Genomic DNA, 20,166 nt, shown 5'->3' on the forward strand with positions numbered 1-20,166 from the left:
TAAAACCAAAATGGTTTTGCATTATTTGTAGATGCATGAATATAAAAATTAGACAAAACTTGAAGTTATTAATAGTCTATAAATAGTGTGTGCCAAGGGTTATATAATTGTGTGCCAATTTTAAATATATTAAGTGCCAAGGGAAAAAAATTGTATATACCCAGTAACTAAAATGCATTGAATTCGGATATTTCCTTATTTTATCAATCCGTAAAATCAGCTGAGGAATTAAAACCCTTGACAAAAGACAAAACTATCCTCTAATACTGCTATATAGACAATAATTTGCCTTATTAAATCAAACAACTAATTAAAAGAACAATTAAATCTATCCATTAATTTTATTAGATCAATAGCTAATATGAGTCCTATTAATCCACTATAATCTAGTAGTCCTCACCTGAATACAATTATATATATATATATATATATATATATATATATATATATATATAGATTTTGGTTCAAATGCGGCCGTGTTCTCCCGTGCGGCCGTGTGGTCACACACCACTTAGTGTTACGAAATACACCACTCAATATTAAGAAACACACCACAATGAAACACACCACAATGTTAAGAAACACACCACAGTGCATATTTGTGTGGTGCGTTTCTTAACATTGAGTGGTGTATTTCATAACATTGAGTGGTGTGAACCGCACGGGAGAGCACGGCCGCACCTGATCATGACTATATATATATATATATATATAGGACCGCGTTCAAATGCGTACTGGCCGCCCAGGAGAGAAATGCGGACGAATCACAGCGCGACACGTGTCCGAAATGTAGTTGCACTTAACGTTATAACTAGGTGCACGTCATGTTATAACTAGGTGCGCATAGGTGCACCAAGTGCATAAATGTTAACAAGGTAAATTACATGCACCTGCAAGTGAAAGTAGGTGCACACGTGCAAGTAAAATGTATTACAAGTGCAAGTAAATTATACAATGAGCATCAATACTAAGTGCACCTAATATTATAACTAGGTGCACTTAATGTTATAACTAGGTGCACATAGGTTGCAACCAGGTGTATGAATGTTAACAAAGTAAATTACTTGCACAAGTGCAAGTAAAATGTATTGCAGATGCAAGTAAAATGTATTACAGGTGCAAGTGAATTGTGCAGTGAGCATCAATACTAAGTGCACCAAATGTTATAACTAGGTGCACCTAATGTTATAACTAGGTGCAACCTATGTTAAAACTAGGTGCACCTAGGTTGCACCCATGTGCATGAATATTAACAAGGTAAATTACTTGCATTTGTAAGTGAAAATATTTGCGAAAATAAGTGCATGAATATTAACAAGGTAAATTACTCGCACTTGTAAGTGAAAATATGTGCGAAAATAAGTGCATAAATTACTCGCACTTGTAAATAATTTGATAAAAATTGATTTTTCCCCGAGAAAAACCATCACTTTCTATCTCTATAGGTCTGGCGGGCTGCGCAGAATTGTTGAGACGTGGCCGTGTCTTATTATACAACAAGTCAATAACGTGTTGGAAACGCAGCGCCTAAGTTTGATTGATTATCCATTTTCCAATTAATTATGACAGCATGCATGCTATCTGCTCTATAAAAATGTCTCATTTATGTAAATCTTAGTTCTCATTTTTTTTTATTATTTACAAAAAGAATTCATAACGCCTAGCAGATAAAGAATTTTTTTTAAAATAAATTAGATTATTCAAAGTTGATCGATTCAAACAAAGAATATCAATAAACACATATATAAGGAGTCGAATTTAAAATTTATAATTATCAAATCAATTATCATCTAATCAATTTAATTGGATTGCTCCGATCTTATATTTCTTGCAACATAAGTACATAACATGCTTTCAAAAAAAAAAAAAAGCACATAACATTAATCACCACTCTGATATCCTGAATGGTGATATGATTTTTTAAAAAATGATATTATTTAATTTTGGGTCACACTTGTGTGAGACCGTCTCACGGATCCTTATTCGTGAGACGGGTCAGATCGGCTCAAAGCACCATGCAAATGTCATACTTATATGTGCAAATCTCATACTTATATGCTCAAATATAACACTAATAAAAAATACAATTTTTGTTACTTATAAGGGAAAAAGTAATACATTTTTCATAATAAGTAATGTTGACAAGTGCCTCTCACTTATAAGGGCAAATATAATACTTTTGAGGAAAAATGTAATACTTTTAAATCGAAATGTAAAAGTATTGTATTTTCCCTTAAAAGTATTACATTTACCCTAATAAGTAACAAAAATTTTATTTCTGATTATTATTACATTTGAGCATATAAGTATGATATTTGTGCATATAAGTGTTACAATTGCATCGTGACCCGACCCGACCCGTCTCATGGTGAGAAGGTCTCACACAAGTTTTTGCCTTTAATTTTTGCCACATTTCAGGAGTGCTTTTTCGACGCGGGGTATCAGTCCGACTCTGCGAGGGCAACCTTTGGAGCGGTTTTGTTATCACAGGAGGGAGAATTCGTTTCAGCCTGTGCAGGTGCTTTGCCGGATTGTTTCAACCCATTAATGGCGGAGGCCAATGCTTGCAAACGGGTGCTACTATGGCTGCAGAACAGGGGAATTACAAATGTCCAGCTGTTCACAGACTGCATTCAATTACGGAGTGTTTTAACAACGGTGCAACCTTCTTTCCGATCATATGCGGGACTTGCAATTGATGAGTGCAAGACAACCATGTCAACTTTTGCCCAATGTCAAGTGAACTGGGTACCTAGATCAGCAAACGTTATTGCTCACACTCTAGCCTCTCAGGCATTCTCTTATTTTGATACTTTGTACTGGGACTCTGTCCCTCCTGACTCTATTTCGACTCTTTTGCATTAATATATCTATTTACGTGGTTGTTTTCAAAAAAAATATCAAAGTTATAGTACAAAATAATGTTATATATTTATTTACCAAGTATTTTATTAATACTATGAAATTTAAAAAAAAAATAATTTGAAGCTAATTATATTAACTACTTGGGGATTAGTTGACAAAGAGAGTACTCAAATAACCCAACAAATTGAAGCGGAATCACTCTATTTTACTCTTATTGAATTAAATAAATTAGTAGTTACACCAAAAAATGATACATATGTATTTCTTTAATACCATAAAAAATAAAAAAGAATAGTTTGAAACCAATCATATAAACTACTTGGAGGATTTGTTGACAATGAAAGTACTCAAATAACCCATTACCCAGCAAATTTAAGCGAGAAACTACCTTTTTATATCTTTGGAATACATACTATTTTAAATTTTCAAATTTTTATTAATTTATTTAATCTTTTTTCTTAAACTAGAGATTTCTTTATCCACAATAACTCATTCAACAATAATAGTTAAACCAAATGAACCCCAAGCAGAACACCTAAAGGAAAACCCATAGCTCCTATATCATAATCTCATTGCATGACGTTGTCATCTATGCTACCAACAATAACCGAATTGCAAATAACACACTACCAAAAAAAGGAAGAGAACAAATAGTAAAGATGAAGACAATAACAATGTTACTCAAAAGAGAATTAAGAACACTTAGAAAAATTCAAACTAAAAGTAGTATTTATTTAGACTATCATTTTTAGACCAAATATTTAGACTATCAATTTTACAAGGTTGCAAACATTTATTTTAGTAACAATTATAATGAATTTTCTATATTATCTTGGATTCATATACTTTGAGTTAGATATTTAAATAAAAAAATTCGACATTCAATTACCCATGTATAAACTTCTTCTATATAATCTTGCATTGATATACTTTCAAATATTTATTTAAATATAAACATTGGGCATTAACCCATTCGCGCAATGCGCGTATAAAACTAGTTGATTAATAAAGATTGATGTTTCTCTCTGTATCTATTGTCATCTTCCTCCATATTTTTACCGTATATTGTTATATTTGCACACACGAGGATCCATCCGTTTCACAACATGTTATCAACATGAATGCTCTATATCTTCGGTGAACGGTACGTGCTGATGGCAAGCTTGGGGTAACAGAGCTTGAAGCCCTGCCACCCTTTGCCGTGGTGCCACAGGGCCTTGGCGGCACCCCTTGAGGCCCTACTGCCAGCTTGTGGTACCATTTGGCTCTGATGGCACGGGGTTTTGCCTTCCGCCTGTTGGGTTTGGCCACTGTCAACTACGCACGTCTGGATGACCTGTGAAACTTGAGTGGTTGATCCAGTTGTTACTTGGGATGATATGTGTTAACTGTATAAATTCATTTTTTCTCGAATTAAGCATAATAGTTCTATCTGATGTAAAAATGAAGTTGATGAATTGATTAATGTTGCTTGTGAGAATAGAAGTTTATGATGGGTATGCTTTCAAAAAATTTATGATGGGTATCCTATTTTAGGTATTAAAGTGGGATGTTGAAAAGCATGATATTTATAGAACTAATATTGTACATTTGTCTATTTACCTTATGCATACATCTATACTTACCATACCAATCTATATTTATATAAACAATTACTTACCTATTTTGAAAGCCTATATAAATAAATATATGTATACTTGTATACTCTTGCATTAGAACTCTATTAAAATCTATATCTATACCCTATTTTGAATATACAAGCAACTTCCTATCGCATTCAAGTGCGAACCACCTGCCCAAGAGAGAGTTGAGAACGCATGTCATCCCCCCACGTGTCCAAATCTAACGGATAGAAACACTGTTTTTTTATATAAAAAAACGCGGTGGCATTTTCGTAAATAACTAAACATCGAAGTGCAAGTAAAATGTATTACAAGTGCAAGTAAAATATATTACAAGTGCAAGTAGCAGTTCATAGAGTGAACCTAAGTACAAGTAGATTGTATTACCAGTGCAAGTAAAATGTATTACAGGTGCAAGTAAAAATGTACACTGAGCATCAATACTAAGTGCACCTAATGTTATAACTAGTTACACATAATGTTATAATTAGGTTCACCTAGGTGCACCTAGTTGCAGGAATGTTAACAAGGTAAATTACTTGCACTTGTAAGTGAAAATAGGTGCACAAGTGCAAGTAAGATTTATTACAGGTGCAAGTAAAATATACAATGAGCATCAATACTAAGTGCACCTAATGTTATAGCTAGTTGCACCTAACGTTATAATTAGGTGCATGAATGTTAACAAGGTAAATTACTTGCACTTGTAAGTGATTTTGCTTGCAAATGTGCACCAGCTACTTGCATTTATAACACAATTACTTACACCAAAGTTCGAGTTATTTACGAAATTTCACCGTGACATTTTTTTTAAAAATTACATATATATGTATGTATGTATACATATGTATATGTATGTATATACATATACATATCTATATGTGTATACATATATATATGTATACATATACATGTGTATATGTATATACATACATATACATATGTATATGTATATACATATATGTATGTATATACATATACATATTGGTCGTAGCATAAAACCACATACAAATACCCGGAGTATTCCGGGGTTATCGAACCACAGGGAAGTGGGGTATCAAGCACTAGTTACTAATTATATTCGCAAGAAGCTATTCCTACGTTCACAATGGATGATTATCTATGGATATGCAAACAAGATAATTAAAATAAGGCAAACGGGTTTTTTGTATTCAAAGAGGTAAAAGCGGGATTTTTGGGAGTTAAAGTGTTTAATCACCTAGTGCCAATCTAAAGTGAAATAATTATTTGGGTTAAACAAGTGTGGAAAAATGCCATCTAAAAGGGAAAGGTTACTCTCGTAACTCAAACCCAAAATACGGTAATTGGAATACTCACTCTCGTGAGCTATTCACAATATAAGATCGGGACTAAGCAATAAATGGAATACCCACTCTCGTGGGCTATTCACAAATGGAATACTCACTCTCGTGAGCTATTCACAATATATCCCTTAACCAAATTGTCCTCTCTCGAGGTACAATAGTCAAGTGCAATTGTGGGTGCTCTTTGATTCATAGACAAATCTAGCAAGGGTACAAGCAATCATATGCATCTAATTACAAGTATCAATAACATAAATCACAATTGCAACACAAGCAATAAACCCAAATAGATATCTCATTAAAACAAAATAAGAACTAGGCACATAGGTTCATAAACACTTTTATACCCAAAAATCCCAAAAGGAAGTTTAGCCTAACATGGCTAAAATAGATCCAACAATTATTCAATAAAGTTCAAAATAGAAAAGAGAAAGGAAGATATTCTCCCAAATGATGCCTCCAAGCTCTTTTCTTTGATCTCCTTTCCAAAAGTTGTGATGATTTCTTCTTTGGCTTTTGGAGATGATGAAGCTTCTTTTCCTTGTTCTCTTTCCCCTTTTTCTGACAAAAACCAGCAGCCAACAGGTAGGGTTTGGGGAGAAATGAAGCCTTAAATAGTGGGATCCAAAACAGGGACAAATCTGGAATTTTGTTCTGGGATGAATAGTGTCCTGGGCAGGATTCTCGACGCGTCGAGAATGTTTCTCGACGCGTCGAGAATAAAATGGCGAAATTTTTATTGCTCTCTGGAAGGTCTCGACGCGTCGAGAGATATTCTCGACGCGTCGAGAATCTGCGGTGAACAGTACTTTCGGTCCCATTTTGACTTCTCAACACTTTTGATTCCTTTGCATTGCCTTTTTGCTCCCAAGTGGTTATAATGCAGCACTAAACACACCAAAGACACTCAAACCAAGCATTATACCACTTTAAATAAAATAACAAGGAAAAAGCATTGGAGATAACATTTTAATACACAATTAATTATAAAACCTAAATAAAAACACAAGTAAAATAGGTACAAATGAGAGTGTATCAAACTCCCCCACACTTAAGATCTTGCTTGTCCTCAAGCAAAATAAGAAAATAAATCACAAGTCCGGCATAAATTTTCATACTCTCTCTTGTACCTCCGGTCATACCACAAAGCCAACAAGATCCATTCCCAAGCCAACATTCAAGCACCAAAATTATTAGTTAGTGACAAACCCAGTGTGTGCACCTACTCAGTTAGGTTTATGCAGAATTTGGTATTGAGAAGAACATCCCAAAAGCTTGCCTTTCACACTCCTCTAATACAGACCTAAAAATGCATGCAAAGATCAAGTAGGTCTTTATTGAGCTTATAACGGGGCTAGAGGTTAAGGGCTAACAAAGAAGGGGTATGGAAGATACACAAAACGGAGAGAAGTTCACAATTATTCACATTTAAAGCTAGAAGAGTTTGATGAAAACCAGGAGCATAATGCAAAGACGAAACGAAGCAATCCTAAGGAATAGTGGGGGTCAATTACAAACTCTACAAGAAAAATAAAATAAACAACTAAGCTATAATTTTCATTTTTTTTTTTTTTTTTTTGAATTCATAAGAACAAATTAACAAAATACATTACAAAAGATGAAGAGGACCCCCACACTTGAACTTTTCAAAGATAGGATTACTTTCAAGATAAAAGCTCCAAAAATTCTCTTCTACAAGAATATCAAAGAATAAAAGTTACATTCTCTCAAGGGCGAAAGGAAATGTTTTTGGTCAAGGGTTAAGGGTTTAATAATGAGGGTTTAACAAGAAAAACAATTCACAAAGAGGGGTTTAAGTGCTTAGCACTTAATAAACAAATAAAAAGGCACAAGGGGACACGAGGGATAATAAAAACACATCGGGTGAAAAGGTTTAAAAGGCTAGGGGTAAACAAAAATGGCCTAAATCATTTCTAAGCATGCAAGAATTAGACTACACTTGAGGAGTATTAAGGCAAGTTCTAGAACATCAACCAACACCGGAGTTCCACATAATCATTCACTAGCACAACACTAACCACTGGATTGAAAATTAGTTCAGTTTATTGGGTGATTAACAAGGATATTGGTAAGGGAATGAAGCAAGTTCAACCAAAACGATCCACAAACCCACAAGAGAGAGTAATAATAACTATGCCGACAAGTGATTCAAGCAAAAATTTGAGTCATCCAAGCAAGATCAAGAGAAAGCTAAGACAAAACGAAAAAGAAATAACATAAAATGAAATAGTCTAAACCCTCCCCCACACTTAAATTCTACATTGTCCCCAATGTAGCAAATTAAATCAAAAGAGGGGTTATGAGATACATCCCTGAAGTGTCACTGCTGATCTGCATCATCCGGTGGTGGTGGGAAATGAGGCCTGTAGTAGTCTGGAATGTACTGGGGATCCTGAAGCCATGGTGGTGGTGGTGGGAAATGAGGAGTAAAGCCTAGCGCCGCTTGATTTTGTTGATACGTAGATGTACCAACATACCAGTTTATTTCATCACTTCTCCTCATGAATTCCTCTTGCTTTGTAATGAACTGTTGCATATTGAATTGTTGAGGAATTTGAGGTTGCGCTGGAATATGATTAGGGTCCACCATATCTGCATTTTCAGCTTGTTGACCGGCTTCTTCATCCTCCGAGTCATTGGCGGGTATTTGGCCTTGCCCATAGTGGGTCTGAACATAGTGTGGGGAGATGAAGGTAAGGGGCGTGAGCTTGATTTCTTGCTCTTCATTGATGGGAACACCTGCTAGCCTGCACAATTCAGTGATAAGAAAGGGATGGCTAAGAAAGCATCGTGATTTCCTATCTGATGACGCAATGTCACGAATGCTCTGGTTGATAATGGCTCCCACATTCATGGGATGCTGCTCCTTGATGCAGTAAGCCATGAGGACTTGATCCCTTCGAACATGCCCTTTGTGTGAATAAGGACTGAGCTTTGCTTTGATAAAGTCAAGGAGTGCACGGTCTCGTTGTCCAAAGTAATGATAATCAATATGGGCTGGCAATCCATGTGCAATGTTCCAAGTAGCTTCTGGGTGAAAGGATCTTGCAATCTCATTTAGCATCTCTCCAGTCAGTCTGCTCAACCTCAAGTCTTGATGGTAATAATCAATGGCTCTATGATCTTCAGTACCATAGTAGGCATTAATGTCTACCGTAGAAAAGCTCACTTCAACTCCCCTAACAATTGCCGTATTAGTTTGCATGCCATCACCAGCATTAGCATAAAACTCCCTGACTAGCCCAGAAAATGCATCTCCAGGTTGAGCAAGAAATGTAGGTCCCCAATTCCAATGTGTTGGAACATTTAGCAAAATCCCCCTTTCTTTTTTGATCCCCCGTGTTGAAATCCAAGTGTTGTATCTCTCACGTGCTTGGGGAGTATTGAAGATTTGGAATTGTGGCTCTTGGGGAAGTTGTTGTGCTTGTTGTGATGATTCTTCCCTTCGTCCCCTTCGTGAGTTCCTACCTTTTGGAGGCATTTTGTAACTACAACATCATAGAGTGAGAACAAGGCTTGCAAAAATCAAGTATTAGGAATTATTAAACAAAATGCTAGCTAATAAAGCAAGAATGGAGTAGCTAAGCAAAACACTCCCAATCACCTCAAGGTTAGGCAAGAAATTTTCAAAATCATCATTGGGACATTTTAACAAACACCTTGTGTGCATGATTTTGAACAAAGGTGTTAAGTGCATTCTAGCCTTCAAAATCTATCCATTTTTACACAACAAGCAACACCACCAATCATACAATCAATTATCCCAACCACCAAGCAACATTATCATCAAAAATTCAATTCCATTCAAGAATGTATCAACAAGATTCAAGACTAGTTTCTTCAAAATCAAACTAAAATCAACAAAGTAATGGATAGAAACAAGGAATTATAGCAAATTAAACACACAAAGAACTAACAACCACTAACCCAAAGACATTTAAGATTCAAATTTTGAAATTTCATGGGTTAGGGTTCATACACAAGAAAATCAAAATTATGAGCAAAATAACAAGAAATTGAAGAAGAAATGATGCAAAGATGATACCTTGATGCCTTAGAAAGAGTTTGGAGTGGATAGGAGTAGAGTTTATGGCAAAATAGTGAAGTGGAGAGTGAAGGGGGGTTTTTTTCGCAGCAGTTCGGGTAGGGAAGATGGGGAAAAATAAAACATTCGGGGATAAAAAGGGGAGTTGCCGGTTCGGGTCGCCGGGCGACTCGACGTCTCGACGCGTCGAGAGAATCTTTCGACGCGTCGAGAACGTCCAGCGCGCAATTTATTTGCGCGCTGGACGAGTTCGACGCGCGTCGAGAAATTTCTCGATGCGCGTCGAACTTAGGCAGTGAGAAATCCCTTTTTTTTTCAGCTTAGACTCCCAATTTCCTAACTCCTAACAACACCTTATCATCAAACAATGCAAAATATCACTCCAAAAATCACTTATGACACAAAACAAAGGCTCAAAGATCATCAAACATAAAACAATTAACAACTAAATATAGAAATCTAAAAAAATAAAAATAAAAATGCAAAAATTAGCACAATGCAATAACGCAATACAAACAAATTAAAAAGAACATGGGTTGCCTCCCAAGAAGCGCTCGTTTAAGGTCATGAGCTCGACCCCTTTTTTTTTCTTTCAAGTGTATGTTGGGGAACAAAGGCTAATCACCACTTTAGCCTCAATCTTGGTATCATCATGGTAATGTTTCAATCTTTGGCCATTTGTGGTGAAATCTCCATTTTTCCCCCGAATCACCACAGCTCCAGATGGGTATGCATTGACAACCTCATAAGGTCCCGACCATCTAGACCTTAACTTCCCTGGGAATAGTTTCAACCTTGGGTTGAACAAAAGGACTTTATCACCGGAAACAAACTCCCTCTTGAGAATGTGCTTATCATGCCATTTCTTAGTCCTTTCCTTGTAAATTTGAGCATTCTCATAAGCATCAAGTCTGAATTCCTCCAGCTCATTGAGTTGAAGGAGTCTCTTTTCACCCGCAAGTTTTAAATCCATGTTAAGATTTGTGACCGCCCAGTGTGCTTTGTGTTCCAACTCTACGGGAAGATGACATGCTTTCCCGTAAACAAGCTTGAATGGGGAAGTCCCGATTGGGTTCTTGTATGCAGTCCTATATGCCCAAAGTGCATCATCAAGTTTAGTGGCCCAATCCTTCCTTGACGGGTTGACAACTTTCTCAAGAATTGATTTGATTTGTCTATTAGAAAGCTCCACTTGGCCACTAGTTTGAGGATGATAAGGAGTGGCAAGTCGGTGATGAACTCCATATTTCTCAAGAACTTTCCCCAAAGCTTTGTTGCAAAAATGCTTTCCATTATCGGTGATCAATGCCCTTGGCACTCCAAACCTTGCAAAGATATTTTTCTTTATGAACTTGATGACCACCTTAGCATCATTTGTGGGGCAAGAAATGGCTTCAACCCATTTAGAGACATAATCCACAGCAACAAGAATATATTCATGCCCAAAAGATTTAGGGAATGGACCCATGAAGTCTAAACCCCATACATCAAATAATTCCACCTCAAGTATGCCTTGTTGAGGCATTTCATTTCTTCTCCCAACATTGCCTACCCTTTGACATTTATCACAATGCTTCACATAAGAATTAGCATCCTTGAACAAGCTAGGCCAATAAAATCCGGACTGTAGAACTTTAGCCGCGGTTCTAGAAGCCCCAAAGTGTCCTCCATAAGGTGATGAGTGGCAATGATGTAGAACACTTTCAATCTCATCTTCGGGCAAACATCTTCTCATTACCCCATCGGCACATCTCTTGTAAAGAAAAGGTTCCTTCCAAAGATAGTATCTTGCATAATTTTTTAGTTTTTTTCTTTAGAGCACGGGAAGCATTTGGTGGGAATTTTTGACAAACCACATAATTGACCAAGTCGGAATACCAAGGCAAAAAGGCTTTGATTGCCATAAGTTGCTCCCCACCAAGATTGTCATCAATAGGCAACTCTTCTCCAACTACTTCCTTTTGATTCTCCAATCTTGACAAGTGATCAGCAACAAGGTTTTCGGACCCCTTCTTGTCCTTGATTTCAATGTCAAATTCTTGAAGTAGAAGAGTCCATCTAATCAATCTCGGCTTGGCATCCTTTTTGTTGATCAAGTATTTGAGTGCCGAGTGGTCGGTGTGGATGATCACTTTGCTCCCCACAAGATAAGACCGGAATTTTTCAATGGCAAAAATCACGGCAAGCATTTCTTTCTCGGTGGTGGAGTAGTTGACTTGAGCATCGTTCAAAGTGTGGCTTGCATAGTAAATCGGATGCAAGCTCTTATCTCTCTTTTGGCAAAGAACAGCCCCCACGGCAAAATCACTAGCATCACACATGATTTCAAACGGTATGCTCCAATCCGGTGGTGACATAATGGGTGCCGAAATTAATGCCTTCTTCAACCTATCAAAAGCTTCAAAACAAGATTCATCAAAGACAAAGTTAGCTTCTTTAGAAAGCAAATGAGTAAGAGGTTTTGAGATTTTAGAAAAATCCTTAATGAACCGCCGGTAGAAACCCGCATGCCCAAGAAAACTTCTAATTCCCTTCACCGTGGTGGGTGGTGGTAGTTTCTCAATGACTTCCACTTTTGCCGGGTCTACCTCCATGCCTTTCTTTGAGATTTTGTGACCAAGAACAATCCCACTATTTACCATAAAATGGCATTTCTCCCAATTTAGAACAAGATTGGCTTCTTCACATCTATTTAACACTTTATCTAAGTTGGCAAGGCATTCATCAAAAGATAGTCCATACACAGAAAAATCATCCATAAAAACCTCCATGCTTTCTTCAATGAAATCTGAAAAAATGGCCACCATACACCTTTGGAATGTTGCCGGTGCATTACATAACCCAAATGGCATCCTCCGATATGCAAAAGTACCATATGGACATGTAAAGGTAGTCATTTCTTGATCTTCGGGGTGAATGGGAATTTGAAAGAATCCCGAGAAGCCATCAAGAAAACAAAAATAAGCATGCTTTGCCATCCTCTCAAGCAATTGATCAATGAAAGGAAGTGGGAAGTGGTCTTTCCTTGTAGCTTTGTTCAACTTCCTATAATCGATGCACATTCTCCACCCGGTAACCAATCTAGTAGGAATGAGCTCATTATTTTCATTTTCAACCACGGTTGTTCCACCCTTTTTAGGAACCACATGAATTGGGCTTACCCATTTACTATCCGAGATGGGATAGATAATGCCCGCACCCAACAACTTTAGAATCTCCTTTTTCACCACATCTTTCATGTTCGGGTTCAACCTCCTTTGTGGTTCAATGCTCGGTTTATACCCCTCTTCCAAGTATATCCTATGCATGCAATAGGATGCACTTATGCCAACAATGTCATCAAGAGTATAACCAATGATTTTTTTATGCCTTCTCAACACATGCAACAACTTCTCAATTTCATCATCATTCAAATTAGCATTCACAATAACGGGATATGTAGAATTAGAACCAAGAAAAGCATACTTCAATTCGGAGGGCAAAGGTTTTAATTCTACCTTTGGATGATTATCCCCATTGTGATTGGTCAATTGGTCTCCAAGACCAAATACTTCAAGCTTTGGTGAGGATGGTTGCACCAATAATTCATTCTCATCAAAAAGTTCATCAAAACCACTTGTGTCTTCATCAATTTGCTCTTCCTCAATAGTATCATCTACATCAACTCCCAAAGGATCATTAGAAATCCAATTGCTTTCTTCAAGAGTCTCCCGAACACATGAATCAATGGTATCTACACAAAAGCATTCATCAAGACAAGGGGATTTGCCAGCCAATTCAAAAACGTTAAACTCAACTTTGTCATCCCCAATTTCAAGCACCAAAGTCCCCTTTTTAACATCAATTACCGCCCCGGAGGTTGCCAAAAATGGCCTCCCAAGAATGATAGGAACTTTAGCATCTTCTTCCATTTCTAGAACCACAAAATCACCCGGGATGTAATATTTGTCAATCTTTACCGGCACATCTTCAAGAACTCCCACGGGGTGTTTTACGGATCTATCCGCTAGTTGCAAAGTCATGGCGGTGGGTTTAGGCTCCCCAAGTTGCAACTTTTTACATAAAGAGTACGGCATCAAAATCACACTAGCTCCCAAGTCACACAAAGCTCTTTGCACAAGAGACCCTCCAATAACACATGGAATAGAAAAACTCCCGGGATCTCTAAGTTTTGGTGGAAGCTTGTTTTGGATAAGGGCACTACATTCTTCATTGACCGCAACGGTTTCACGGTCTTCAAATCTCCTCTTGTTGGATAGAATCTCTTTCAAGAATCTTGCATAAGAGGGGATTTCGGTGATGGCATCAAGCAAAGGAATAGAAATGTCCAATTGCTTGATCAAGCTCAAGAACCTTGCCCTTCTTTCTTCCACCTTGGCTTTCTTAAATTTTTGTGGGAACGGGAGTGGTGGAATTTGTCTCAACAAAGGTTCAAGTTTTTGGATTTCATCTTCTTCGGATTTGAATAGGCAAGAATCATTTCCTTTGCTTTGCACAACAACATCCTCCTTTAACTTTCCATTTTCAACTTCCGGCTCCAAAACTTGATCATTGGTAGGCAATTGTGGACCTTCAAGTTGCTTTCCACTTCTAGTGATAATGGCATTCATGTGCTCTCTCGGATTTTCGGGACAAGCGGGCAACTTCCCGGTTACTTTTGTGCTAGAGGTTGAAGCTTGATTGGCAATTTGATTTTCTAGCATTTTATGATGAGCACTCAATTGGTCCAACTTATCCGATACTTGCCTAATCTTCTCTTCACTTTGCATTTGAGATTTAAACATCATCTCTATCATGGCTTCCCAATTTGGTGGAGGCGGCTTCTCTAGTGGTTGCCTCGGTTGAGCATTAGAGTTTTGGAATCCTAAATTTTGCCTAGATTGTTGTTGTTGTTGACCACCTCTATAATTTTGTTGCCCTTGGAATCCCGGTGGTGGTCCTCTATTGCCAAAACTTTGGGGATTTGCAGCCCCCATCGGATTACTCCAAGAAAAACCGGGGTGATTCCTTGATGCATTAGGATTGTAGGCTCCTTGCGGTTGGAATGATTGTTGTTGCCTACCATATCCTACCAAATCAACTTGCTCCATGGTAGATTGAGAACCCATATCATCATTTAAGCACTCTCCCAAATTGTGTTCTCCCCCACATAAGTCACACATCATGATTTGCCTTGGAGGAATAGAAGTAGAAGAAGCATAGCTCACATTTTGGTTGTTGAGGGTGATTTGAGCTATCTTTTGAACCATGGATGCCATGTTATCCACCTTAGCCGACAAGGCGGATATTTGATCAACATCATGAAATCCTCCCACAAGCCTTTGGGAAGATCTCTCCGAATACCAAGTTGTTCCATTTGTTGCAATCTTCTCAAGTAGTTCCTCGGCTTGAGTAGGTTCCAAAACCGTGAATGATCCTCCCGATGAAGCATCCACCAAGATCTTTGAATTATCAAGCAAACCTTCATAGAAAGCCATCATTAGATCCCATCCTTGAATACCATGATGAGGGCATTGCCTTTGTAGTTCCTTAAACCTCTCCCAAGATTCGGCTAGAGATTCATTTGAAATTTGCTTGAAGTTTTGAATGGCTCTCCTCATCCTTTGAGTCTTTGAAAGTGGGTAGAATCTTTTCAAGAACTCCCTATGAAGTTGATCCCAACTAGCAAAATGATTGGCGGGGAAAGAAATGAGCCAACTGTCGGCTTTATCCCTTAGTGAAAAAGGAAAAAGTCGGAATTTGATTGCTTCATTCGGAACTCCATTCATCTTAAATGTGCTGCAAATCCGGAGAAACTTGGTTATATGAGCATTTGGATCCTCCATTGGCGACCCTCCAAATTGATCGGATGTCACCATTTGTATGATTGCCGGTTTGATCTCAAAGTTGTTGGCCTCAACACCCGGAATGTTGATGCTATTGTGTTCATCCAAGTCGGGTGCAATATAGTCGGACATAGCTCTCCTTGCCGGTAGGGGTTGATTTACACCGTTTCCCTCACCGTTTCCATTTCCTTCACCATTTCCATTAGGATTGACATTGATGTTGCCTTGCTCGTTTGCCATCCTCCTTTGCTTTCTAAGAAATTTGGCTCTCCTTTCGATTTCAAGGTCAAGAGGTAATAGTCCTTCACCTCCCGAGGACCTTGTTTGCATGCAACACCTACAAACCTTAACAAAAACAAGCTAAGGAAGCTCGTTAGCACCGGTTAGTAAACAAAACAAAATAAAAATAAAAATAAAGAAAATAAAATGGAATAGACTCCTAGAATACAATTTTCACTAATGTTAATACTAAACACCGCTTCCCCGGCAACGGCGCCAATTTGATCGTAGCATAAAACCACATACAAATACCCGGAGTATTCCGGGGTTATCGAACCACAGGGAAGTGGGGTATCAAGCACTAGTTACTAATTATATTCGCAAGAAGCTATTCCTACGTTCACAATGGATGATTATCTATGGATATGCAAACAAGATAATTAAAATAAGGCAAACGGGTTTTTTGTATTCAAAGAGGTAAAAGCGGGATTTTTGGGAGTTAAAGTGTTTAATCACCTAGTGCCAATCTAAAGTGAAATAATTATTTGGGTTAAACAAGTGTGGAAAAATGCCATCTAAAAGGGAAAGGTTACTCTCGTAACTCAAACCCAAAATACGGTAATTGGAATACTCACTCTCGTGAGCTATTCACAATATAAGATCGGGACTAAGCAATAAATGGAATACCCACTCTCGTGGGCTATTCACAAATGGAATACTCACTCTCGTGAGCTATTCACAATATATCCCTTAACCAAATTGTCCTCTCTCGAGGTACAATAGTCAAGTGCAATTGTGGGTGCTCTTTGATTCATAGACAAATCTAGCAAGGGTACAAGCAATCATATGCATCTAATTACAAGTATCAATAACATAAATCACAATTGCAACACAAGCAATAAACCCAAATAGATATCTCATTAAAACAAAATAAGAACTAGGCACATAGGTTCATAAACACTTTTATACCCAAAAATCCCAAAAGGAAGTTTAGCCTAACATGGCTAAAATAGATCCAACAATTATTCAATAAAGTTCAAAATAGAAAAGAGAAAGGAAGATATTCTCCCAAATGATGCCTCCAAGCTCTTTTCTTTGATCTCCTTTCCAAAAGTTGTGATGATTTCTTCTTTGGCTTTTGGAGATGATGAAGCTTCTTTTCCTTGTTCTCTTTCCCCTTTTTCTGACAAAAACCAGCAGCCAACAGGTAGGGTTTGGGGAGAAATGAAGCCTTAAATAGTGGGATCCAAAACAGGGACAAATCTGGAATTTTGTTCTGGGATGAATAGTGTCCTGGGCAGGATTCTCGACGCGTCGAGAATGTTTCTCGACGCGTCGAGAATAAAATGGCGAAATTTTTATTGCTCTCTGGAAGGTCTCGACGCGTCGAGAGATGTTCTCGACGCGTCGAGAATCTGCGGTGAACAGTACTTTCGGTCCCATTTTGACTTCTCAACACTTTTGATTCCTTTGCATTGCCTTTTTGCTCCCAAGTGGTTATAATGCAGCACTAAACACACCAAAGACACTCAAACCAAGCATTATACCACTTTAAATAAAATAACAAGGAAAAAGCATTGGAGATAACATTTTAATACACAATTAATTATAAAACCTAAATAAAAACACAAGTAAAATAGGTACAAATGAGAGTGTATCACATATGTATATGTATGTATATACATATACACATGTATATGTATACATATACATGTGTATATGTATATACATACATATACATCCATATGTATATGTGTATACATACATATACATATATACATATACATATGTATATGTATGTATATACATACGTATATGTGTATACATACACATATACATATGTATATGTATGTATAGGTATATGTGTATACATACATATACATATGTATATGTGTATACATACACATATGTATGTATACACATATACATGTGTATACATATATATATGTATATGTATATGTATACGTATACATATACATATACATATATATATGTACATATATGTACATATATATACATATATATATGTACATATATATATATATACATAGTCATGATCAGGTGCGGTCATGCTCTCCCGTGCATCCGTGTCGTTCACACCACTCAATGTTACGAAATACACCACTCAATGTTAAGAAACACACCTCAATGAATCACAATGAAACACACCACAATGTTAAGAAACACACCACAATGTTATGAAACACACCACAATGATACCGGGTCCACCATAAACCGGGTATATGTATACTAATAATATTTAATAAACCAATAATTATAAGATTTCATGTGTATTAGTGATTTTTGTATATGACCGCATGTTTTATTAATATAACATAATACATGAATATATATTCTTTAGACCAATAGTATAATATAATAGTAAAATGTCATCTAAGTCAATATTAATTAAACAAATGTTTTTTTACCAGAGAACTTCTTAGTATTTTTCAGGAAATAACTGTAAAAAAAAAAAAAAAAAAAAAAAGCATAAAATGACATTTTAAGTGGTTATTTTGTAATACAAATATATGTAGGGTTCACTTTCGATTTGGGTCGGGTCAAAGTGGATTCGGGGTCTTCGTAGTTAGACGAAGAGATTGATATATTGTACGCTCAAAATGGATAATGGGTGAATGAGAAATTGATTCTCAAATAGGCCCATTTAAGTTTTTTTTTTTTTTTTTAAAGAATGTGGAAAGGGAAACTTTTGTCCCACATTGATTTGGGAAGTGAGTTTGCACCACTATATATACAAGAGCATTTTTAAGATATTGAATTCTATAACATAAGGGCCCTCTCGCGTGCAAGAGTAGGGGTGCAAATCAAATTCTTCTTCTTGTTCGTCGGGGAAATAATTCTTTCGTGGTTATTTTTCCTAACAATAACATCATATGTATGTGTTCTAATTGGTATGTCCGTCCTTGTATTAGCTAATAATAATAGAAATAGAGCAATGTATTTTCCAAAAAAAAAAAAAAAAAAGAAACATTGCTATATTTCTATTATTAGCTAATCACGAATTAATTTTTTAACAAAATAAATCGTACTTCAATACTTCATATAGTTACGGAACGCACTTATAGCTACGCAAGTAATGAAATAAAATATTAAATTATTGTGATGTTGAAATGTAGAGTTAAAGTTTTTTGTTGTTAGGTTACACAAGAAATTAAACTGCATGGGTTCATTCTAACTTTTAAATATTTAATATTCTATAAAAGTATCTATAGTTGGTGCCGTTCCAATTGAATAAAAGGTCTAAATAGTAACAGGTATATTAAAGGAGTTTATTATCAAAATGGTCCTTCGACTATTGCGAAATTACCAATTTGATTGTAGACAATTTTTTGTGCCCAATTAAATCCCTCGACTTTGAAAATTTTAACCAATTTGGTCCTCCGTTTATTTTGCCGTTAAAATCGGGACCAAATTGATAATTTTGCTATAGTCAAAGGACCAAATTGGTAATTTTGCTATAGTCAAGGGACCATTTCAATGAAAAATTAACTACCAATTTGGTCCCTTGACTATTGCAAATTACCAATTTGGTCCCTTGACTATTGCAAATTACCAATTTGGTCCCTTGACTATAGCAAAATTACCAATTTGGTCCTAATTTTAACGGCAAAATAAACGGAGGACCAAATTGGTTAAAATTTTCAAAGTCGGGGGACTTAATTGGGCACGAGAAATTGTCGAATACCAAATTGGTAATTTCGCAATAGTCGAGGGACCATTTCGGTAATAAATTCTATATAAAGTATCCTTATATTTTTCAAAAAAAAAAAAAAAGTATCCTTATTTTAAAATTAAGGGGAAATTGCATTTTTCGTCCCTAAGTTATAGGATAATTGTAGAATCCGACCCTAAGTTATGGTAATACTCACTTTTCGTCCCTAAGTTCTCATTGGCCTTGCACTTTTCGTCCCTGAGTTATTCGAATTGCAAATTTCGTCCCTAAGTTATCATTGTGTTGCACTTTTTGTCTCTAACATAAGTGTGCAAACTTCGGTAATTTTCGTTTTAAAAAATTTTAATCGAACTTTTCCGGTTCAATGCCAATTTTTTTAACGAAGTTTACTGAAAAAGTTCGATTAAAAATTTTTTAAAACGAAAATTTACCGAAGTTTGCAAATTAGTTAGCGACGAAAACTACTTCGGTAAATTTTCGATTAAAAAATTTTTAATCGAACTTTTCCGGTTCAATGCCAAATTTTTTTAACGAAGTTTACTGAAAAAGT

This window comes from Ipomoea triloba, chromosome 4, assembly GCF_003576645.1.
Source record: "Ipomoea triloba cultivar NCNSP0323 chromosome 4, ASM357664v1".
In the NCBI taxonomy this organism is placed as follows: Eukaryota; Viridiplantae; Streptophyta; class Magnoliopsida; order Solanales; family Convolvulaceae; genus Ipomoea; species Ipomoea triloba.